Raw genomic sequence first — 26343 nt, 5'->3', positions numbered from 1 at the left:
TAGAGGTGTCGCGAGTTCGATACCCAGTTCATCCTCGTCAGAAAACTTTCCTGACACACAGGGGTACAACAGAAACGGCGACATGATCGCAGAAAAAATTGCTACCGCAGGGAGTCCCAGATCGAGGGGTTAGCGGACCAACCTCCCGATGAGTATAAAAACAAGCCTGCCGTTCGGAATCGGCAATAAATTATAGGTCCCGGTCTATATTAACCCTCGTGTGCAGAAAATGACCGTGGTGCGACAAAAATGATAAAATATTCAAATTAACCTCCCGATGGGGGGGGGGGACTTCCTACGATTGTATTCTGCTTTCATATCATCGCCGTTTTGTTTTTGTACTGCCGCGTCTAGAAAGAGACGAATAAACATGCATTCCAACAAACGTTTAAAGGGGAGGATATCGGTAAAGTTCGTTATATCCGATTTTTAATAGTTTTGAGGTCCACTACAGTCATATAAAACATTGTTTATGTTACAATAAAATGTGATAAATCGATGATTATCCATAATCACTGGCTATTATACAAAATCCTCTCTTTGTGTTAAATAAATTTTCCTACATTTATCACTTTAACCGGCGATTAAGCATAATTCCACGAATCCCAAATGAAATGTTTTTAATTATGATGAATATGAGAGAAATCATGCGAAAATATCACTCAAATTCAACCACAGTTTCTTCCATTCGTGATGGGTGCACTGCACATATTTTGCCATAAAAATTAAATTAAATGCAAATAAGAGTTTATAAGAATGAAAAACCGCATAAATTATTAAATTATTATAAGCCTTGAAAATTTGGTTTTTTTCACATTTATCTCGGCATTTTTAAACATAATTCACATCACCGATCCATCAGCCTAGACTAAAGTTTGATCGATATGTCCGGTAAATGAAAGTATAGTTGTAGCTCGGTTTTAACGACATCTCGGTTATAACGTCAATAATTATCTGTTGTGACTAATTCCCGTGAGGGAATAACGTTTATGGACCTTGTTTATAACTTAAAACGCAACGACCCCGGATATAACGACGTAGAATGGCACGTATACGGAGCCTTTCATAATTTTGACATTCTTGGCTTTTCGCATAAAAGAAAAAACTGACCTTCTTCCTTCTCTTCAATGAAGCTTACTTTAATTGATAACCCTTACCAGTAAAATTTGTTATCATTATATCGTGGTCCGACTATATTTATCACACAAACTAGACTCATTGCGATCATTTTCCATATTTATGATATTTACCAGTTAGGCTACAGTATTATGCATAATCGCAGATACAGGTGATGAATGTTTTAATTACATTTACCAACGACGCTTGTGGGTATTATGCATAATCTCCAGTAAAAGTGATAATTTTTTTAGTATTTATCAAATTTACCAACGACTCTTTGGTATTACGCATAATCTGCAGTAAAAGTGATATAAATTAAATAAACTTACCAAGACGATTGGTAAGTATGCATATTAACCAGTTATTAAGTATATATAGCATTCACTGTAACATATATAAACTGTACCGACCACAGAACACAGGCCGTTCCCACTGTACTTACGTCGTTTTAAAAAGTCCCGGAATGACCAATGTTTTATGCGGTATCTCGGTTAAAGCTACAACATGTCCGGGGACAGCGGTATGCCACTTTGGACCTACGTCAGAAACGATAATGACTTGGTGCAAATGAAAAAAACATCGACAGTCCCCGTTGAACAACCTACAGAGACTAATTTGCTTCCTTGAGAATAATCTACAGCAGCTTGCTGCACAATAACATATCAGCCATACGTGTTGCGGCGCGCAATGGCCTATAGCGAAAATTTACGAGGAAAAACTATTTATTAAAAGCTAATTCAAATTTTTTTGAAATTGTTTTTTGACGTCAGAAATGTAGATTGACAAATGTACTGAGAAGTGTAATAACATCCAGTTTAAAATCATTTTAAAACAATTATGACTTTTTCTCGATTTTTTTCGCAATTCTCTGTATTTTTTAGGCCAAAATTAAATTTTCTAACTTCTTTTCTTTTAGTTATCACTTGTTATTTGGTATGTCTTTGTTTGTTCATCATAGAAACATACTTCAATTTGCAAAATTATCCAAATCACGTATAGTACACAGATATTTATATAGTACACGTATAGTTCAAATATCTCTGCGAATATTGCACTTGAAAAAGTGGAATTTTGTTTGTTAGCATCAGGAGAGACAGGGCAACAACTTTCTTATTGAGTTTTCGAGCAAATTGTTTCCCTATAAAAAGTTATTTTTTGTTGTTTAATGACTGCAACTCCTTGCAACATAAATGATGTACCTGAGGTCTTCACGTTATTTGGATGCTTTTTCTAATTAGAAGTATACCTCCATGATCAACGCTTCGCCAGTTAAATGAGGCAAGGGGGAATTAAGCAGTCACCCTGTATATTATAATAACATGAATCCTTTATTAGTAAATTATGAATAAATATCCATGCGCTCTCTTGGCCTTCTACACTAATTATTTCATGGTCACACATACCACGAGAAATTTAAAAAAGCTATTGCAAATATCCTCCCTTTTTCAATCAATAATATGTGAGAAACTAGATTTTTTTTTCTTTCATTTTCCTCATTGAAAATCACCGACAAAAAGAAAAATAATTCGAAATTTCAATGTCCTTAGTTATTATTCAGAAGGTGAAAATATCCATTAATACGAAATTATGGTTGTAGTATATGCAAAGCGAATTTTTCCGAAAATAGATACAAGAATGTCTCCTGTATATATCCTGTCGTTAAGCTAACCAAAGGAAAAGTAGCATTTTTTTTTTTCTCTTAAATGGAAACCTTGGAAATTTCCAGGTAAAAGAAAAAAAGGCTGAAGATGAAAATCTCTCATGTGTTGAAAATTCCACTTGATCTTTGACTGCGTCCTTGAATTTACAGCCTGTTAAGTCCGAAACGGTCAAGTGGGCCACCTGAGTAGGCCGTTACAACAAAACGACTAATTGCCTCGTTAAAAAAGAATAATATGAATTGTTGTGACAATCTTCCATCACTAAGCCGTATGATGTGGAAAACGCGATTACTTAAATTGTCGATCGATCGATCATGGATATGAATCCCATTGGTGATTAAGCTCATATATTCTCGAATTCTTCATGGTATATTTTTTCTTATTTTATTGCTGTTGCACGTGACTATGCAGGTCTCAATTTGGGACATGAACATCAATAAAACTAACGCGAAGATCGATAATAATATTGATATGAATCAAAATCATAAGGGTTAAAACCTTATTAAGATATTCTTGATTCAGATGATGATGAATCGGAAAGAAATTCACGTAAAGATGGGTAAAGTATATGACGCATCGGTCGTATATAATTGAGTGTTCTCTAAATTGTGTATTATTCATCGCGATATATTCGGCGATTGTCATGATGACGAGTTAAATTCGTATTATCAATTTTAATAGCGATTTCTTGGAAGCACACATGATGCAACTTGACTTGAAAACTGTGCACTTTCCTTAGGACAGTGATGTGTTCAACTTCTTCAAGAGCATAGACTATCAACCGCATAAGGGGTGTCACGACCCCTGAAGTCGATTTTTCAAAAATTGCTGTAAGAAATATTTCATCTCCAACTGCAAATCAAAGGCAAAAAATTTCGTGTCAGTCGGTCAATTTGTTTTTTTTAAATAAAAGAAAGAAATAATGAATGAAAATTGCGTAAACGTATACAAGAAAAAAACACTTTGAACGCGATTTTCTCAAGTTGACGTTCTTTAGCTGATTCGTAAAATTTGAAATAACTGCAGCAATAAAAATTCTGAAATTTTGCAAGAATGCTTATTCAACATTCGTTAGTAAAATGGACGTCTGATTTAGCAATTCACCAATGGGAAGTATTTTTAAAACAAATGTTGAATTCAAATTTTTGAAAATTATGTATTTTTCAAATTTTTGAAAATTATGTATTTTTCAAATTTTTGAAAATTATGTATTTTTTCAAATTTTTAAAATTCATAAAATTCTAATAAATGGTCAGATACTCAAGTGCCGAGGTTCATTTTTACTAACACGGATCGTATAAATATTTCTACAAAATTTTGGAATTTTTAATGCAGTCGTTTTTTTTATAATTTTACAGGTGAACTCAAAAACTGTAATTTTAGAAAATCGAGTATAAAGTGTTTTTTCTTCTATGCATTTACACTACTATAATTCATAACTTCTTTCTTTTATTTTGAAAGAACCGATTGTGACACGAAACTTTTTTGCGCTTGATTTGTAATTTTTTATGAAATATTCTTTAGAGTCATTTTTGAAAATTCGAGTTTAGGGGCCGTGACAGCCCCTTAATTGGCGAGCATTAAAATATCTAGACCTGAAATTCGTTTTTGAAAAACATTTAAAATGGCATTTATTATTTGCCAACTTACTTTTTTGTTGAAGAATGAATACACAGTAAATATGTCGCCCTCCACAAATGGTGTTTGTCTCCAAAATGCAAGGGTTAAAAATCCTTCTTACTTGGCGTGTCAAAAAATCGGAGACATGTGTACCTTTGTACATTCTGCTAGTTAATTATAGAAACTTCATAGAACAGCTCACAAGTCAAAATCGAATACTTAGGAGTTGCTTAGAAGCATCAATCCCGAAAAAAAGCTCAAAATATAAAATTCCTTTATTTGAAAAATATAAGAAATCCATGTCGCTTGAGAACAACACTGCAAAACAAAGGGTTAAACGTGGACCGTAAGAAGATATACGGTTCATAATTTTTTAAACTTTTTGCCTTTAGTAATCCACAGGTTTTTCGGCACTTTTTTCTGGTACAGTTCGCATTTTATAGCACTCCCCCCGCAATGTGGAAGGTCAATGAATGTTTGTTCCTTCGTAGTTTATGTATAGCTTACATGATAGCCGCTGTGGTGGTCGAGTGGTTATAGAGCCGGACTCGTGATGCGAGGATCCGGGTTCGAACCCCACAGTGGTGGTCGGCTGAAGTTGGTTTTCTGTGGTTCCCAACTTCAAGGCGCAAATGCGAGCCGATCTCCCCGTTAAAAAGTCTCGCCACAGAGAGCAACAGTCCTACAACGGTAAATCATTCAACCATAACACTTCACTCATAGTTAGTAAAACTGGGGGCAAATGACAGCACTACACATAACAAGCATTACACAGAAACAAACTATACGTCAGGTTGCACTACACGTACACGCACATTCCCGCATTTAGATTCGTTGGGGGGTTCCGCGGGGGGGGGGGTGCATGTGTGGTGTAGCAGTAGTAGGTAGGGGCTCGGGGATCCATGATGTTCTTAAGTCAGCCACCTCGTTGGGCAATTTGCCTGTTGTGGCGTTGTATTTGTATTTGTATTTGTATGAGTTTTGTGCTAAGAAGCGGAATTCTCCTGGGCCTTCTCATTATCGTAAGAGGTCGTTGTAAGAAGAATGTACCGTTGTGTTGTTTCGTGATGCGGTCCCCTATGTCGAGTCCACCTCAACATAGGATCGCAAAAGGTTAAAATGGCATAATAATTATTTTAAAGTATGATCATACTTTTCCACTGAACCTCCATCTCCGTTGGACTTTGTTGAAGTATTCATCAGAAGCCGTTTGGCATTGTCCACAATGAAAACTAAAATTGGAGATATCGGCTGTTTTTGAGTTTTAGAATAAATGACACTAATGTTAACGCTTACTTTGTTCATTGTCTCAAGAAAGTCTCTTAGGTTTGATGTCAGTTGCTCCTAAATCAGATTTTTACTACTATAGTTAGAAACAAAATTGAGTTTCTGGTTGCGGGTCACATCTGATAACCGATATGTGTATCGGATATTATATTCCAAAAAGAATCATCCGATTTAAAAATATCATAACTATTCAGCTTTTAATCCATTTTGATCGAATAATGTATAGGTAGAAAGAGGGAAATCTCGAGTTTCACGCAGTTGCCAACATGCAGCGCTAACGTTCTTCCTTCGGTTGCCACTTTAGTATTTGTCAAGATTGGCTTTTCCCAAAGTTAGAAACCGATTCGGATGACTTCATTTGTCATCCGAAGCATAGAGCTTGGATGTTCGAGAATTTTTGAACAATCGCATTCCTAAACGATGGATCGGCCGTACTGAACCTGACGATTCAGTTAAATATCACTGACCTCTAAGATCGCTGGACCTCACAGTGTGAGATTTCTTCTTGTGGGGGTTTATAAGACTGTTTATAAGTTCCTCCCCCTTCCAGCTACATTATCCGAACTGAAGATACGTATAACAGCAGCCGTGGAAGCAGTGGATGCAAACATGCTCGCAAAAGTTTGGGACGAACTTGCTACCGTATAGACATATGCCATGCATCCCAAGGTGGACATATTGAGCACCTTTGATTTGATTTGTGAAAAACTTTATGATTAGCCACGTAATATAAAATTAATCTTAAGTGTCTATGTGTTCAATATTTTTCGCAATACATGTATACGCATTTCAAATCGGATGATTCTTTTTCAAACACCCTGCACATCATGTTATCCGGCTATATCTGTCCCACGGGCCTTGGCTTGAGACACCTATTGTTCCCTTAACGGAATGAAATATTGGATTTTTATTTAATTCAAATTATGTCTTATTCAAATGGTATCATCAATCATCAATAAGCATGGTTTATGCATGGGCAAGTGACACGTTCGCACAGGACGTACGCAAATCAAAATCATTCTCGGCATTTGGATTTAATTTGTTTAGTTCTCTGAAAATTGATGAACCCGATTTTCATACTGCAATGTTCGGGAATAATTTATTAAATAATACTCTGCAATAACTTTTATGGAACCCTGTAACAGGCAAGCTGTTAACAAGGATGTACAGCAATACTTTTATTCACGAGACACGTGAGATTTAAGTTGTATCGAGAGATGAAGACATTCTCGAGGAGTTCGATTTTAACCTTCATGGCGAAGGGTTGTGTGTTTCGCAGGTTAATGCAAAATAAAGGAATGATTCATGTTCGTCGCTTCGTATACACCCCACCAATCGTCACAACCCCTCATTATCCAGACTAGAATGGCACCTCAATTTTCTGTTCTTTATTTCGTGACTGTGCCTTATCAGAAAAGAATAGGGTTAACGGAGAAGGTGGTTAATATATATTTATACGGAGAAATAGCCCTCTACTTGAAAAACGTTGCAATTATGACGGTTCGTTTAAATAAAGGTGTTTTGGCTCTCGAAGATATCCATTCGAAATATTTTTGGCTGTCCACTTAGAACCGTGTAAACAAATAGGGATTCTAAAACAATAATACTCGGAATAATACTCATAATTGATAGAGACAGACGGTTTTATCTCAGCCCAATATATCGAGGAAACAGATATTTCCTGGGTTTTATGCAGAGTTGAACTCGGGAAGAAAAGTTATCTGGTCTCCGCCGAGACTCGAATCGAGGCCCTCTTGCATTCCTGGCATGTATGCTACCATCTACAGTGAGTGAGATGTCTCATGAGTCATGTCTCCAGTGGTGAAGATGGTAGTATGTTTGCCTGGAATGCAAGACGCACAGCGGAAACCAGGTGACTTTTCTTTCCGAGTTCACCTCGACATAAAATCCCAAAAATATCTGTTTCCTTAATCCTCATAATTGTTCAAAATTCATCAATGCTCTGCTATAACAACGTAATTGATCTATACAAAAGACTGGTTATCGCCGACCACCATGCTGAATCGGAAAAAAATTTAATCTCCTATTATTCTCACACAAATTATTTATTATTTGTAGTAACTTTTATACTGACAAAACAACATCATAATTCTAACATGTCTCCAATTCAATATTTATCGAATATTCGAATGTACTCAATCTATTTTGCCACGAATAAGTTTTAAAATGATAAATTCACCAATCAATTTTTTATAATCAGATCTAGTTCGGATTGGTTGAACGTCAGCATAATGCGCAAATGATATGCGAAGATATAAAATGAGAGAGATTCTTACCTTTATAGAAATGTCCTACCGATGCGAATCAATTCGGATATTGACCGTGATAGTCGAGTTATTAGACAACACTTGGAGGGAGAAATCGATGGATCATCGATTGTAGTGAAGATTCCCTTTTCCTTGGGTTTTAGAAGTGATTAGAATTCTTGAGATAGTGTGTTTGCTCCCCTAGATAGTTCAACCTTGAACCGAGGTTGTATATAATCGAGTCATTGTGTTCTCACCCATTGTCCAAATGATCGCGTGTATATGTGTGTTTTTTTAACGGAAATATGAATGTTTCTGAAAGAAAAAGTGAATGGGTTCATTTAGAAGCTGAAGACTCTTTTTGGAATCTAAGGACTCTCTCTTTCTACGTTAGTGGAAGGCAAAGCACGTAACAATATATTTGGGTTAGTCGGTCGTTCCTAGGTTCAGATCTCGTGTTCAAAAAGAGAGAGAAAGAAGAGAAGAGAGATGTACTATATATCTTAGTGTTAGGAGAAAGAGAGAGCCACTGTATGAACAGGTGTCATTGAGTGCCTCTTGAAATGACCTTCCAGCTACGGACGAAATTTTCCGGGCCGTCGCCCCTGGGCCGAATCCGTGTATAAACCCCATCTTGGCTGTAAAAAAGTCACGAAACGCTCTCTGTAGGTTTTTTACTTTAAAGTTTCGTAAGAGACCATACCCCATTGACCCATCTGATGATCTTAGCGTCAGTTTGCGAAACGTAGATACAACTTCAAGATTCTGGCTGTACTTCTTTTTGGTCGGGATGTCATAGAACTTAAAAACACGTGAGATGTTATCACTTTCACTTTTTTTTTCCGTTTGTTTCGAAATGCGTAGAATGTTTAAGAATTTTCGATGATACGAGTGAAAGTGAATGTAATGATACAAGGAAAATGAATAAATAAAAGGATTAGTGCCGACTGTAGAGTTCGTTGTTACAGCGTAGGGTATCAGCATAATCCGTTGCTTGTATCCATATCTAATAAAAGGGTTGCATTTTCAAGGACATATACCAATGCTTATGAAGAATTTACATGGGAGAATTCACTCACTGACCTCTGTGAATAAAACTAAATTGTCTAAGACAAAAGTTAAGTGAAAAGAAAAGTAATTTATTCACACAGTATCAGTGAAAAATCAAGCGAGATCGACTTTTTATGACGTTTTACATTTAAAAAAAATTGTACTTGAAATATATAATGGGAAAAATTATCCCAAAATTACTCATTTTATTCACAAATACATGGTGTGATCAAACACTTCTTGAACATTTCCAATAGAAAATGAAGTATTAGAGATATACCTCTGAACGAGATTGACTTATGGCCTTTACAATTAGGTTGCATAATTGTAATTCAGTTTCCAAGAGATAGAGTGGGACCTCATTTATACGTCACTCGGTTTTACGACTTTCACATTTGCACAACGTTTGGCTTCAGTCGTAATCGGTTCCTATACATTTTAATGTTAAAATAATGCATTTATTCGATGGAAAACATGAATTAATCTACATTTTCACTTCAACTGAAATACTCGAAGTCTTTAAAAAAAAGTCATTCATATCCATTAAATGGGCTTAATGTTTCGTAGACAATGAACACGCGGTACTGGAACAGTTCATCTTGTATATTGTCACCAGCAAAAGTCATAAATTTCATTGTGATTGCTGACATATACGAAAATATCCATTGAGCTGGTTGTTGACAATTTTGAGTGGACATTTAAGTGATGTGTTTGCTGCTTGTTTCTGAGAATACGGAAAATTGTGAATAATTCTGCTAATTGTATTATTCTAAGCAATTTAAAATGATGCTATGTATTTCAAAATTCATTTTTCCCCCTTAAGTATGAATTAAATTTTTTTTTTACAACAGAATTGTACATGCAATTAAACACATTCAATTTCATATCATTTTGTATGTCCGTTGGGGGTCATTTTTTCAAAGAAGTCTCAGTTGTGTGACTTATACATTCATACGGCGTTTTGGTCCGGCTTCTTGAACTTAGTATAAATGAAGTTCCACTGTATTTTGAAGCAAAACCCAACAGTATTTTATTCATTTGACGTTCAATATATTTCTTCCCACTTTCTAATTATTAATGAAAAATTAGAGCAGTATGCTTGTCATTCCACATTTTCCATAAGCAAACCCCTAAGGGCGGCTCTAGATATAAACAAGTGCAAAAGAGAAGCTATTCAGCTGTCATAACAAATAATAACAATAACGTGATCAGCACGTATTCCCAAGAGATCGTTACGATCTGTCCAGGGAATTTGTTAGTGTTAGTAGACATCCATGCCCGACCCGGGATCCGAACCCAGACCTGTACAGTCAGAAGCTAGCTCCCTAACCACTGGACTGCCTGGCGATCGTAAATTCATGACTTGAAGGTAAGTCTTGTGATATAACGGCCAATCATTTTAGACTAAAAATTCCAACGGCATGGAAACAGTCGGCAAAAAAGAAAAATTAATTATAATTAATATTTACTTAGTCATTTTGTTCACATAAAATTTGTATTGTGTATACATTTTGATTCCAAAAACACATTTTCTTCATAAAAAGCTGCCAATAAAATTTAGGTCATGACAGAAACCTTTACGTGCCTTGACCAGAAAATAGAAACCATGCTTTAAAAATAAAATCCGACAACTAGAGATGACTTCAGCCACCACAAAGAACTATATATTTCCTGTTGTTGTTGTTGTAAACGTGTATTCATAGCAATTATGACATTAATTAACAAAATACAACTAAGTAAACGATACACTATCAGTCAAAAAAAAGAGGAGAAAATGTAGACCGAGTAAGACATACTTTTTTCTTTCACGGTCGGATCGGAAATCGTTTCGCCTTTCGAAGTTCGACATTCGTTCTTTTGTTTCAGTTAAAATTCAGAATTAATGAAATGAATAATTGCAGATTTGAGAAAAATTTTGAACCAATCAAAGAAAAAATTCAGAATTAATTGAAGGAAAAATTGAAGAATTGATGAAAATTCAGAACTAACGGGAAAAAAATTATAGAACTGATGAAAACTCATAATTATAATGCAAGAAGCAATTCAAAAATTGGTGGAAGCATCCTATGGTTTATTGTGAGTGCGTAGCCTCACAAAGAGTGGGACCCGGTGTGGCCACACCTGTCGCACACCTTAAGATCGGCATTGAATCTATGTATACGTCAAGAGAACTATCCATGTACACAAAAGAGAAGCTATTCAGCTAATTGAGTCTTGTGATGTAAATTCATGACTCGAAGCAAGTCGTATGATATAACATTACAATCATTTTAGACAAGCTACCTCTAAATTCCAACGGCATGGAAAACGTCTGCAAAATAATTGTTAAGTACAATAATTAATATTTATTTAGTCAATTATATTATAATTTGTGTGACGTATTCATTTTTTTATTTAAAAAAACAGATTTTCTTGGTAAAAAATTCTATCAATAAAATTTAGGTCATGTCAGAAATCCTTTACGAGCCTTGACAGAGAATAAGGAACCACATTGTAAAAATGCAAATCCAACAAATAATGATCACTCCAACCATCACATTGGAAATATATATTTCCTGTTGTTGATAAATACGTGTGTCCATTGCAATTATTGTATTAATTAACAAAAAGCAACCAAGTTTTCGGCTATACTATTAGTCGCTTTGGAAAAAGAAAATAATGTAGATCCTGTCAAACATGATTTTCTTTTCACGATCGGATCGGAAATCGCGATTAAAATTCGAACGTTTAACCTTGGTCGCTTTGGAAGTTCGTATATTTGACACATTCGTTCTTTTGTTTTAGTTAAAATTGAGAATTTGTGAATAATTCCAGAAGTGATTAAAGTTTAGAGCCAATGAAATTAAAAATTCTAGAATTGATGAAAATGCCTAATTAACGGGAGAAAAAATCCAGAATTGAAAATGCGTATTTAACGGGAGAAAAAAAATCCAGAATTCATGAAATTGCGTAATTGACGGAAGAAAAAAAATCCAGAATTCATGAAAATACGTAATTAACGGAAGAAAAATCAAGAATTCATGAAAATGCTCAATTAACGGGAGAAAAAATCAAGAATTCATGAAAATGCTCAATTAACGGGAGAAAAAATCCAGAATTGAAAATGCGTAATTAGCGGGAGAAAAAAAATCCAGAATTGATGAAAATTCGTAATTAACGGGTGAAAAAAAATCCAGAATTCATGAAATTGCGTAATTCACGGGAGAAAAAAATCCAGAATTGATGAATATGCAGAGTTAACGGAAGAAAAACATATTGAATATTGAATATTGATGGAATTTCAGAATAAACGGGGGGGGGGGGGAATTCAAGAATTGATGAAACTCAAATAACGGAAGAAAAAATTCCAGAATATTGATGAAAATTCAGAATTAATGCAAAACATAATTCACAAATAGGTGGAAGCCCCCTATGGTTTACCGTGCGTGAAGAGACTCACAAACAGCGCGGGACCCGGAGTGGCCACACCTGTCGCGCACCGCTTCGATCGGCTTTAAATCTATGTATACATCAAGTACAAAAGACAAGATATTCAGCTAAGTAAGTCTTGTGAGGCAAATTCATGACTCGAAGCAAGTTTTATGATATAACAGCCAGTCATTTTAGACAAGCTATCTCTAAATTCAAACGACATGGAAAACGTCAGCAAAAAATTATTAATTACAATAATTTAATATTTATTTATTTAGTCAACTAGATTATATTTTGTGTAATGCATTTTTTTAAATTCAAAAACACATTCTCGATAAATTTCTATGAATAAAACTCGTGTCATGCCAGAAATCGTTTACGTGCCTTGACTGAACCACATTGTAAAAATACAAATCCAACAAATAGTGATGACTCCAGCCATCACAGAGATATATATATTTCCTATTCATAAATACGAGTATCCATAGCAATTATTATATTAATTAACAGAAAACAACTAAGTAACGAATGCATTATTAGCCGAAAAAGAAAATAAAAGAGTGTAGATAGTGTCAAACATGATTTTTCTTTCACGATTGGGTCGCAATTAAAATTCGAAAGTTCAACCTTGATCACTTTGGAAGTTTGTATATTCGACATTCATTCTTTTGTTTTAGTTAAAATTGAGAATTAATCAAGTAAATAATTCCAGAATTTATGAAAATGCGAAATTAACAGAAGAAAAAAAATTCCGCAATATTGATGAAAATTCAGAATTAAAAGAAAAACTTCTAGGATTTATGAAGATTCGGATTTAATGCTAGTAATATATAATTCAAAAATTAGTGAAAGCCTCCAATTGTTTATCGTGAGTGCGGGGTCTCTCTCAAAGTGTGGGGCCCGATGCGAACGCACCTGTCGCACACCCTTACGATCGGCTTTGAATCTATATAAATACATCAAGTACAAAAGAGGAGCAATTCAGCTGTCTTGAAACGTAAATTCATGACTCCAAGCTGTCTTATGATGTAAAAGTCAATCATTTCGGACAAGTTATCTCTTTTATTTAGTCAATTATATTATAATTTGTGTTATGTATTTTCATTTTGTTTTCAAAAAACACATTTTCTCGATAAAAATCTAACAATAAGAGTTAGGTCATGCCAGATAATGTGGTTTAAAAACGTGGTTAAATTCACTAGCAAATAAGAACCATATTGTGTGCGTAAAAATACAAATCCGACAAATAGAGATGACTCAAGCCATCACAGAGAGATATATATTTCCTGTTGTTGATAAATACGTATGTCTATAGCAATTATGATACTAATTAACGAAAAAAACGACTAAGTTACCGATACACTATTAGCCAAAAAAGAAAAGAATGTAGATCCTGTCTGACATGATTTTTCTTTCACGATCCGATCGGAAATCGCAATTAAAATTCAAACGTTTAACCTTGGTCGCTTTTGAAGTTCGTATATTCGACATTGGTTCTGTTGTTTTAGCTAATATCGAGTGTTTTTGGCCATGGTACAGAACTCACCTAACAAGGTCGAGATCTTAAAGAATGCGTATCCCAGAAAAAGGGATTTTTTTTACAAAGATAGCGTTCGCTATAGATTTAAAAGGCGATCTTTTTCGTCCAAGGTGATAATTATTGTCTTTCTTATACGTATAGCTGCACTTGACAAGCCCAGTTATCTTTACTTGGATAAAATATTTAAAAAAAAATTATTTTTCAATTTTTGATACGTATGGAGCGTGGAAATGAGCATTCATCATTCTTCGACGCTATTTCAAGTGGCTATGCGGTGCCTTGACCTCATCGTTTTTTATTTTTATTTTTTTTTAAATGCTGCTTGCTGAAAGGTGTATATGGTATCACATTATATAGGCTGTCCCAAATTGATTGCACAGCGGATATCTCTGCAACAGTTAACTTTAGAAACATACTTTTAATTACTAAAAAAAGTTTTCAAATGACGTGTGGTTACTCAAACTGTCAAATTTCATTTAGCCGTGTTGCTCTCAAAAGCAATATATGAGTTTCTTATATTTTTCAGGAAAAAAATGCATTGTTTATTTTGAGCTCGTTTCGTCACTGATTCTGTTAAGATAATCATTCGGTAGACATTCGATTTTAACTTGTGAGCTGTTCATGAAATTTCTATAATTACCAGCACAATGTCTCAATGGTACACTTCTCCTATTCTTTGACTAGCCAAGCAAGAGCGATTTTTTTTTAACCATTTAATTTTGTAGGGAAATACCATGCGTGGAGCATACGCATTGCTGTGAATTTATTATTATGATAAATCATAAAAATTCATTTATAATTATATTATTATCATTTATCAATACATGCTTCAGGGATGTTGTTCAGAAGTGCAACATTTTATATTTTTTCTAATATTGACGATTGGTTTTTTTTTTTCTTGTCATGTAATAGCATGAGCAAATGCAAAAATGACCCCTCAAAATTTTTCTCCTCGGATATTTCAATGGTTGCCAATTAAAGGGTTAAATTTAATAAGCACTTATATTATAAGCACTATTGCCATAGCCCAAAGAGCGGCCAATTCGCGACGGGACCGGCCACTTCGCGAGTTGGCCAAGAGTTCTGGCCGAATTCCGAATTTCAGACATGATTCGGACTTGACCCATTAACGCCGGTTGATAAGAAAATTTGTCATTCCAAATTTTAAGTTTTTTCTTTGTCACTAAATGGTGGAAGTGGTTCACTCATTGTTTTTTGTTTATAAAAAAAGCAAAGTCGTCGTTAATGGGTTAAGCCGGGAAATTCGCGATACGGTCTATGTGCTAATGTATGACAGCCTGGTAGGAGCCAAATCCATTTTTTCCATCGCTATACATAGCAGCTGTATTGGAATACCTCCATGTGACGAGAAAAAAACTATAAAAATAATTACAAATTTTTTTCTGCCAAATTTTGGAGAAAAAAATGATTACCGCCTCGTGATTGCAGTTTGATGCCATAATTGACGTGGGGAAAATAATTATCGTGAAAAAATACGCAAAAACATGTATTAGAGGGCTTAAACAGAAAATACAGGGTGAGCAAAAAGTCCGTAGAAACTTTAAAAATGAATAAAAACCGGAAAAATAACCGAAATAAAAAACGATTTGGAGACTTAGCATCGCTTGGGCAGGGAATTTTTTTTAAGACAGGGAAAAAAACTCAAAAAACAGCCGATAGGTAGCGTTGGTACGAGCGACTTCGGTGGAAATATGCAAATGAGACGGTTATAAGAACTCGCTCTCCTAATCCACAACCACTTCACCGTTATAAACCGTGTGTGTGGAACTGCTGCAATTTGCGACTCGCTTGCAATGTGTTATACCTTATGGTGGCGGTGGTCATGTGGAACACATACTGCTGTAATAAACGATTTGGAGGCATTCTGTTCGTTATCTGCGTATCTTTTCTTTGACTTGTGTATTTCAGCGCCACCTATCGGCTGTTTTTTTAGTTATTTATTTCCTGTCAAAAACATTCCCGTGACCTAGCGATGCTAACCCTGCAAACCATTTTTTATCTCAGTTATTTTTCCGTATGGATTTTTAAAATTCATAAAGGAGGGATTAGAACCCCCACTTTGCGTACGCCAGAGATTATTTATAACAAACGATTTATCACATTTACCGTAACAGCATCATTGGATTTGTCTTAAGAGATCATCAAAAGCACTGATACGATATTAGCATTTGATTAATTCATTACGCAACTTTTGTGAATGCACACAGTATCTTCAGATGATTTAGAAGACGTATTCAAATCAAAATGTTAAGTGCAGAAAAACACGGAAAGCATTAAGTCACAAAACTGAAATTTTACATGGCGATCTCAAATCTCTATGCTTAAATCATAAACACTTATTGCTAACCCCATCTTTAAAAGAGCTGCAGAAACTAAACTATTTATTCCAGCGACTTACACCATGACTTCACCATGCCACTGGCATTTTTTTGTACTCTATCTTATCCGCGAAAAAAATAATTTTCGATTTCTATTACATGCTTCTCCATGTCAATGCCACTACTATTTAACCGTACATGTAACTTGTACACTGAATTTCTAATAAATCGGCACATGCGGAATGTGTGCTCTGAGTGTATCTGTAGCCTTAACCTATTTATGATGCCGAGTTGCGCTTGTTTCGTGTTCATGCTACCATCTGTCTTTCATTCTCGGAAGTAAAGATGGAAATGCTTGAATTTTCATGTTATGTCACTATCGTGTTGTAGGACTGCCTGCTCTCTGCGGAAAGACTTTTTCAAATGGGGAGACGGGCTCGCATCCGCACCTCGAAGCTGGAAAACCGCTGATAACCAGCTTCAGCCGACCACCACTCCATATCAATGCTGCAATGACTACAGAGAAATGTCCAAAATCTGTACCCAAGTCTCACCCTAGTTCACGGTATAAATACAAATACAACGCCACAACAGGCAAAATGCCCAACGAGGTGGCTGAGAAAAGATACCCATAAAAATATGGATGTCATATATTTCCAACAAAAATATAGCAACCCAATTAAAAATGCAATTAACAAAAATTATAAACAATATATACACATGATAAAATGTTATACAATGCCTATAAGGAATACTTATTGTTGTCTTATTCCAAGTATATATGAATAGCTTCACGATTTACCCCAACATGTTTATAGTATTCAAAATCATATAAGCAGGATCCACCGTATATGAACAAATTCCAGTCACTTGCCTGACCTTCAGCCGAACAAGGATTGAACGACTTTCTTAATCATTGTTCAGGTTTAATGCCCAACATCACTTTTACGATAACGATGTCACAACCTATCCATTGAGCAATGAACCACTAGGAGTATCCACACCACATGCGTGTAAAAAAACAAAATTATCCTGCAATATGAAGATAATCCCTCTTTACCTGACAGCGAGCTAGCAATTATTATTCGCTTGGGGTAGCAATTAAGGGAAAACATCGTAGTTAGAATTGTGTAAAATGTATGGCACACTTTCAAAGTTACCCAGCTGTCTTTTCTTATTGTAATGCTATCTGTATATCTTGATATTCCCTTCGGGAAGAAGCGATTTTAATCTGTTTTCTCTTTCCTTTCAAAAATGTGTCTATCCAGAATCATATTGGATGAAAAAGCCGTCTTCCGGCTCTTACTTAACCTCTTGGGTTTTTTTTCTCCCTCGTTTACTTTTATTATTTTACAATAAGAAAATGTAATGTATTTAATGGAGCTGTTTGAAATCTGGGTTTCGGGGCTGATTTAAGGGTGAGCTACTGGCAAATGGATTGTTTCTGTGTGTGTGTGCCTTCATTTTTCAAGGAGGAAAAAGTGCTAAATAAACAAAACAAAACAAAAAAAAAGTTTTCTTAACGGTAAACTTTCTCGTAAATAAAGTCGGCCAACGATGAACAGATAGATGGACGTCCTACAGTAAGGGTGCTCAACTTTTTGAAGGGTGCGGGCCGCTTCATCGGTTTAAAAACGTGTCGTGGGCCACATGAATGATCATTTAACTGTGCTGCGGCCACTTTAGTGGTGTGTAAATATCGGACGGATCATTTAAGTGGTCTGGGATTATGTGTTGCGGGTCACTTAAGTAATCGAAGAATGTGCCGCGTGTCACTTAAGGGATCTGAAACAGTGCTGCAGGACACTTAAGTGATCTGTAAATCTGCTGCGAGTCAGCTAAGTGGTCTGGGAATATGCTGCGGGTCACTTAAGTGGTCTGTGAATATGCTCTGGGTAACTTAAATGGCCTGAAAATGTGCCGCGGGTCAATTGAATATTCTTTTAATAGGCTGTGGATCACTTGAGTGGTTTGTAAATATGCGACGAATCACTTAAGTGATCTAGGAATGTGTTGCAAGTGAATTAAGTGGTCTGGGAGTGTGTTGCGGGTAACTTAAGTAGTCGTAGAATGCGCCGCGGGTCACTTAAGTAGTCGTAGAATGCGCCGCAGGTCACTTAAGGAATCTAAAACGGTGCTCCAGGACACTTGAGTGATCTGTAAATATGCCGCGGGTCACTTATAAGTAGTCTGGGAATATGCTGTGGGTAATTTAAATGGTCTGAAAATGTGCCGAGGGTCAACTGAATAATCTGTAAATAGGCTGTGGGTCACCTAAGTGGTTTGGGAATGTGTTGCGGGTTGCTTAAGGTGTCTGGAAAGGTGTCGCGAGGGAATTGAGTGATTTTTAACTGTAACTTCAGTGGCCTCGAAATTTGTCGCGGATGAATTAAATGATCTGTAAACCGGTTGCGGGTCACTTAAGTGGTCACGGTACGTGCCATGGGTCACTTAAACGATCTGCAAATGGGCCACGGATCATTTAAGTAATCTGGAAATGTACCGCGGATCACTTAAGGAATCTGGTTACGAGCTGCTTAGTTCATTTTCGCAAAATAAAGTTTGAGACAGCGGTCCACATCAGATGACTCCGAAAGCCACATTTTTGGCCCGCTGGCCATGGGTCGAACACGATTGTTCTACGATACGGACGGATTCTCGGAATATCATTTCTTACAACGCTCGAGGAATATTTCTATTGGGTGGTGACCCATATTTATGCGAGATAATATCGTAATGGGGGAATTTTAGTGATAATATCGGGGAAAAAACCACTAATTGATCCGTTTTAAAGGTAATTAGTTAGTATCCAAACAAAACTATTAGATGATACGTCCTTCGGAATCGACGACATCGTGATCGGTTACTGCGTCATTGCTGCGTGTTGAAATATTTTAAATGATATTGCCTTCGATTTGGTTCTGTTTCTATAGATTTTTATCATGTCCTAACACTTATATGTGAATTTAAAAAGAAAATTAGGCATTTTTCTAGCATGGAATATTCATTATTAATTATTAATGCATTAAGAAAATGCATGAAAAACCGTCGTTTTTCTCTTCCATATCAATATATATTCTATAAAATCATATTTTAATTTTTTTTAGTTTTATTGCTGTGTATGAACATTTACAAAACTTAACTTTTTTTTAATTCTTGAATATTTGAAATGTTTATAAAAAAATAAAATTCTCCTGTATATTATTTAAATTCATATTTACTAAATACAGTCACGTGTGAAGTTACTTCGCACCGTAAAAGGAAAATTGTTGTTTAGAAAGTTCGTTAGGGAGGAATAATTCGCGATGTACATTATATACGTATAAAGGAAGTTTTTACCAAGTATAAGAACTACGGTAAAAAAAAAACTTTGCTTATTCATTTCTATAGAGGCTACAGTATTTTCAGAAATTTCCACAAATTTACAATTTTGCCGAGATAAGTAAAAATTTTATTTTTTTTTCAGAAAAATTTATCAAAATTAGATTCAAATATCTGTTTGAATCTGATTCAAAAATCCATCAAAATTAGATTCAAAGTTCATTCAAATTTGATTCAAAGTTCATTCAAATTTGATTCAAAAATTTATAAAAATTTAATTAAAAATGCATTAAAATTCGATTTTAAATATTTATTAAAATTTAATTTCATTAAAATTTAATTAAAGGTTCATTAAAATTACATTCACAAATTTATTAAACTTTGATTTCAGAATTCATTAAAATTTTATTCAAAAATTCAATAAAATTTTATTCAAAAATTCATTAAAATTTTATTCAAAAATTCATTAAAATTTTATTCAAAAATTCATTAAAATTTTATTTCGAAATTCATCAAAATCTGGTTCGATAATTTCAATAATTCATTAAAATTCAATTTAAAAGTTCATCAACATTGGAGTTAAGAGAGAGAAAAATTTAAAAATTTTTTATGGATTATCTTTTAATCATTTAAAAATTTTTCCGAAATGAACTTGAAAAACCTATTTTAAAAGTTATCCGATATTCAGATTTAAAAAAGTTAAAGCATTTAATCAAAATTTTTTAACATTTAAAACATTTTGAACAAAATTCAAAAAACTTTTTCCAAATGTAAACCATTAGATCAAAACTTAAAAAATAAAATAAACTTAAATTATTTATATGTTTGATACATATATATTAATTATGATTTATTCATTGATTACAATGAATAAAATTGATTAAAAACGTCATCAAAATTCATTGAAAAGCTATTATAAACTGCCAAATTTCATCAAAAAAAACCACTTCTATTTCCTAAAAAAACAAATTGAAATTAAATAAGCAAATTTATATATTTGCAAATTTATATATTTGCAAATTTATCATTTTTATATACAATTTAGTATGGTAAATTCAACGAAATTTTGCAAAAAACCAAAAAAAGGAAATTTTGCAAAACATAACTATCAAACTATGTAACTTAAGCTACATAGTGTTTTTGATAGTTAACATATAATTTACATTCTAAAACGTGAACATTTTCGTCAATTCATTTTGTACCGAAATTATTTCTTCATAACGAATTTTAGACGGCGTAAAGCAACTCCGTTGTACCGAGAGAGAGTCTCGATCTTAGATTTTTCTTACATTTCAAATCAACTTACCTTTCACAATATAGGAATAGATGCAATCGATGAAATTCTGTAAAAAGACAGTATTTATATATATATATGAATTCTACCCACAGACACACAGGGCGTGTCCTTTACCAAACAATCTCGAAATTTCTACGCTTTATAGTGAATTTTCACATTCATATATAATTCGCTGGTACATTTTTTTTTTTCTTTTCAGGTCAACACAAAATGGTTTGAGAAATTCGGGTCTAGGATATTAGATCTTTCTTCAATTATTTCGTTCCCTATAATAAAAAAATTTCTTTGTCCATGATGGATGAGAACTCCTTACAGAATATATGATTTTTTTTTTATAATCTCACTCATACACCGTCATTTTTTATCACCTATTTTCAATTCTTAATACTTTTTTTATAGCGCCATTTAATGATCAACGTGCTGTGCCTCTTTCCTCCCCATTTTGTAACTTTGATAAGATGCATTGAGAATTCACCGTGAGTTTTTCTGTAGAGAATCACACAATCATCTAATAAGCACTAACCACCAATCTCAATTCCTTTTTTTTTTTATTACTAAATCGAATGGGAATTCGGCCTGAAATTTCTGCTCGCGCTTTGTGTTGAAATCACTACTTTGAATGTTAATTGTCACTTTCTTAAAAGTTATTTTATTTGTATGATATGAATCAACGTTTCCCATACCTTGACCTATCATTGTGAAACACCGGTTAAATATTATTGCTGGAAATCTATGACTATATGCACTTCGGATATGAAATTTAACTGCTTTTTGAGTTTCCAGGTCATTAATCTCCTGAAATGTAGATGGAAAAGATAATGAATAAGGGAGAGCTGTACTCTGCGGATATAGAATCATGAAGAAATTCTCTTATTCATGATCACCTATAACAACCGCTCTTTCTGATTCAGATTTTATTTGAGATTATTCAGACAGAAAATACGCTTTTTAAGCGGTCCCAGCGCTGTCGAAATCACACTCTTTCTCTCTGTTATACTACTCCATGCTCGTGATTTACATGACTTTGGAGAAAAATAAAGCTGTCGAGTGTGTCTATATCAGTTTATCTTGTTTCATTCTTATTGCAATAAAAGCAACGATATTAATCATCTTTTAATTGGCAAGCATTGAAATATCCCGGGAAGAAAATTTTTGAGAGGTTATATTAAGCATATAAGTACTCTGAATATTATCACGTAACGGAATAAAAAATTATTGTCAATATTTTAAAAAAAAATATTGCATTTTGCACTTCAGAGAACACACTGTATTTATATGATTTACATAAATTCAAATAGTTAAAAATCGTTATTTATTGTTTGCCAACTTACTTTTCTGTCATTGTTGAGGAATGCACCGCAATATGTAAGGCTATAAAAGATCGTATACTGGAAATAGCAGATATGGAGCGGTTCGTTTCGTTCGATAGATAATGAAATTGCAAATGATATTTTAACATTTCAAAGTAATATATTTGGTGTGACTTGCCTGCAGCAATTGTAGTAAAATATATCTCTGAATATTGCCAGAAATTCTTTATGTAATGTATCAATACGACCCATGGAAGGTTTCGACCATTTGGGTCGAAAAGTGTTTGTTTAATTTTTTTTTTGTCTGTTTTGTCCATTGTACTGTTTGTTCAATTAAAAAAAAAAAAAATGTCTCCTCCACACATGGTAGTCCCCTCTAAATGCAATTGTCGAAAACCGTTCTTGCTTGGGCCTGTGAAAAAATAGGGAGACGTGTGTACCTTGGAGTCATTCTGCTGGTTGTTATAGAAACTTCATGAACAGCTCACAAATGCAAATCGAATGTTTAAGAGTTGCTTAGAAACATTAATGCCGAAACGAGCTCAAAATATGAAATGTCTTTACTTGAAAATTATAAGAAAACCATGTCAAGCATTGCCAAATAAAGAGTTAAAGATAACACGGATAGATCAGATGTCAATATTTTAATTCACATCTGCTCTCTATCGTTGTCATATATCTTTGTGGCTGTTTCACGGAACAAAGGAAAAAATTGAATCTTTCACATGGTGTCTTTATCTATACAGGGTGTTCCGCAAAGTAAGTTCACGTATGTTTTATTGTTCAAGAAAACTCACTCCTAGTACACTCATGTCCATAAATTAAGGATAATGCCAGCTCCGGCAAATAAAGGTTCAGAAACAAAACAAACGTTACTTATTCATAAAGCCCATTTATTAAACAAAAGATAAAGAACAAAAACGATGGTGTATGTATGATATCATTCATAAAAACTACGATTTTTGCTCCCTGGAGCAATTGTAAAAAATATCTCCTTTACAAAAACTTACTATTACATGGTTTGTATGTATGATGGTTAATACATTGTATGTCTCCCATGCGATGAAATACAGTCCGTACAACGCCTAGGCATGCTGAGTATCAAATTATCGATCTGATCTTGGAGAAGATCACTCCACTCAGCAAGCAATGCTCTCCGAAGTTCCGGTACACATGTAGGAGGTGGTTGACGGGCTGCAACTCGTCGGCCAAGCATGTCCCACACATGCTCTATCGGATTCAAGTCAGGTGAGAATGCTGGCCATTCCATACGGGTTATATCCTGAGATTCAAGGCATTCGTTTACGATGTTTGCTCGGTGAGGACGGGCGTTGTCATCCATAAACACAAATTCTGCGCCCATGGCACCCCTAAACAAACGTACATGTTGTTCCAGAATGATGTCCCGATAAATTTGGGCTTTCATGGTTCCGGTTTGAACATGCAGATCTGTTCTGGAACCCAATATAATTCCACTCCAAACGAGCAATGCTGCACCACCGTAACGGTGTCGTTCAATGATGTTGTCTTGGTGGGAACGGGTACCTGGTACCTGGCGTTCGCCATATGAAAGTCCGACGTGAATCAGACTGCAAGCTAAACCTGGACTCGTCGGAAAACATCACACAAGCCCACTGTGACGATGCCCACATTGCATGTTCTCTACTCCAGGCTAATCGCTGCCGACAGTGAGTTGCCGTGAGCGGAACACATCTGACAGGCCTGCGAGCATATAGACCAATATCTCCCAAACGTCTGTACACGGTTTGCCTTGAAACTGTGGTACCCGTGGCTGCAGATAGCTGACGAGACAGGTCGGATGCTGTGCTCCGTCTGCTTCTTTTGGCAGTTACTGCCAAATACCGGTCTTCATTCGGCGTTGTAACTCGGGGGCGACCTGTACTGTAACGTCTACTGACATTTCCGTTATCTTGGAATCGTTGTCAAAGCCTAGAGATGACACTTTGGGCACTTCCAAGTTTCTCGGATACTGTCATCTGAGTACGCCTACATTCCAGGCGGCCGATAATTCTACCACGTAAAAAATCATCCACATGCGTCCTCTGTGTCATAACTATTCGCTTATGGCACTGAGCTCCTTACAAAACGCTTGTGGACAATTTTACTTCTTTGCCACCATTCCTTATATACCCCCCCCCCCTTACACTCTCGTCATTGTGACGTACTATCGCCATCATCTGGTGTCTTCCTGAAATTTGCATATCATTCTTGCAGATGTGTGTGATAATTCTACAGGTGAAATTTTTACTTTAGATTTCGATTTCCGTGTGATTCTGAATTATCCTTAATTTATGGACATGAGTGTAAATATTGTTTTTTTTCCAGAAATCAATCATTTTCGCGAAAATCAATTTCCCGTTAAATAACTGGTGAATTTTGTCGCAGCAATGGTTTCCAGATGAAACGTAGAATAATATTTATGGCGTCTCATATGGAATGGGAACAAGCTCTTTGTTTAAAAGTTCAATATTAGTCTCTTGACAATGACGCCAGAGTCCAGTTAGGGCAACAGAATAGTTTTATATTTGCGATTTGATTATTATATTTTAGTAGTAGGTTTTTGTGCGGCTCTACAACATTTCCATAAACATTAGTGTTGATCTCCCAAAAATAATGTGCTGGTCTAAAACACATTTGCAAAATAAATTTTTTTTTTCTATTCCATGAAGCCCGAATTGTGAGTTCGGTTATCTTTTTAAAATTGATATAATGCACGACAACAAACAAAGAAATAAGATTTAAATTTTTGGTGCATTTTTCTGAAATAAATTACACTGTCAAGGGATTAAAAGAAAAAAATCAAACAGATTTTAACATTGCACAAAAGAATGATTGATTTGAAGAAAAAATTGCAGTCCTTTGTTTAATTTCTTTCAATGGTTGAAATGTTCGCAGTTTTTGACTGATGAGGTCGGGAGAAAAAACTACTGGAATTGCTGTTTCTTTTCGTTGTTAGTTCATCCAAATGGTGTAATTTGTTTTAACTCTTTTTCACGATTCAAAACAAAGAACAACATTAGTGACAATTTTTTATATTTTATTTTTACAAGCTTTTTGGGTTCCGAAATTTTTAAATGTTCCATGACGCCGTTTGACTGTAAGGAAACCCCCAAAAACCTGAAAATCCAGTTCGTTAAACCTGTGTTTCTGAACCTTCTTCGGCCCATTCCCCCCCCCCCCGGATCATATTTTCTTCTCGTGCACCCTTGTCCTACCCTCACACAAAAGCGGGACCCCCCTTTCTACTAATACAATTAAATTTAATAAAAACCAAATTTTTTTATGAGTACAAAAATTTTAAGAATAAGATTGATCTCGAATACCCTGGGCCAGTCACGGATCCAGAAGGTGAGTGATCATCCCTCCGAAGAGCCAAATTATATGGGGATTATTAATAGGTCTGTGTAAAATACGGGACGATCCAACGAATCTACACAATTAATCGACCCTCCAGACAAGTCACACTGGGTCCGCGCCTATCCTGAACAGTGCGTTTCTTTTTATGGGGGTTCTATGCATAGCCATCTTAACATCATTTGTCCCCGGGTATACCCCGGCCCCGCATAGGTCCATGGGTTAAGATGACACTAGCTCTATGTGGACAGATGGACATCTCTGTTAGATTCTCGAAGTACTCACATTTGTTTAAACCATATTTCACTAAAAGCTCTAATTCTTCACGGCTCTCCGTAGCCCCATCACTACTTTTCGTGGTTCTCCTTTCATCTGATATACACCCGTGGCCCCATCCTCTTAGAATATTCTAAGACACAAGACTGGTCCTATCACCCCAGATTGAGAAGCGCTTCATAAACTTCGTGCATCAATATGTTTGTGAACCACACCAACTATTTCAGGTATCCGATTCTCGTTTAAATGTTTCAAGGCTAAATCATCTTATTCATGATACACATTAATAATTTTTTTTTTTGTTTGTTTCTTCTTTGGTTCAACTCAAATGCATCACATCATTTAACTAATGCCTAAATTTTGCCAGCTCCATCCCCATATTCCATTTTCACAAAGGAGTTTTCATGGTCATTCTACAGCTGCTTGAGGTCAACTATCTTAAAACATACCACATTATTTATTTACCCACA

At 35.1% G+C, this 26343-nt stretch overlaps 1 protein-coding gene across 1 annotated transcript in view; it reads right to left on the bottom strand.

Annotated features, from left to right (window-relative positions):
• The window catches only part of LOC149070523 (acetoacetyl-CoA synthetase-like), a 62989-nt gene extending 42027 nt beyond the window's left edge, over window positions 1-20962 (bottom strand). Inside the window, exon 1 of the mRNA XM_089249071.1 lies at window positions 20922-20962. The gene's annotated coding sequence lies outside the window, so the exon portion shown is untranslated. The remainder of the gene's footprint in view (window positions 1-20921) is intronic.
• Between the last annotated feature and the right edge of the window lie 5381 nt (window positions 20963-26343).

Source organism: Pholcus phalangioides, unplaced genomic scaffold (assembly GCF_987345545.1).
Source record: "Pholcus phalangioides strain wild (caught in Gottingen) unplaced genomic scaffold, Ppha-v1.0 ptg000021l_1, whole genome shotgun sequence".
In the NCBI taxonomy this organism is placed as follows: domain Eukaryota; kingdom Metazoa; phylum Arthropoda; class Arachnida; order Araneae; family Pholcidae; genus Pholcus; species Pholcus phalangioides.
The sequence above is the reverse complement of the archived record's forward strand: the minus strand, read 5'-3'. Positions and strand labels throughout refer to the sequence as shown.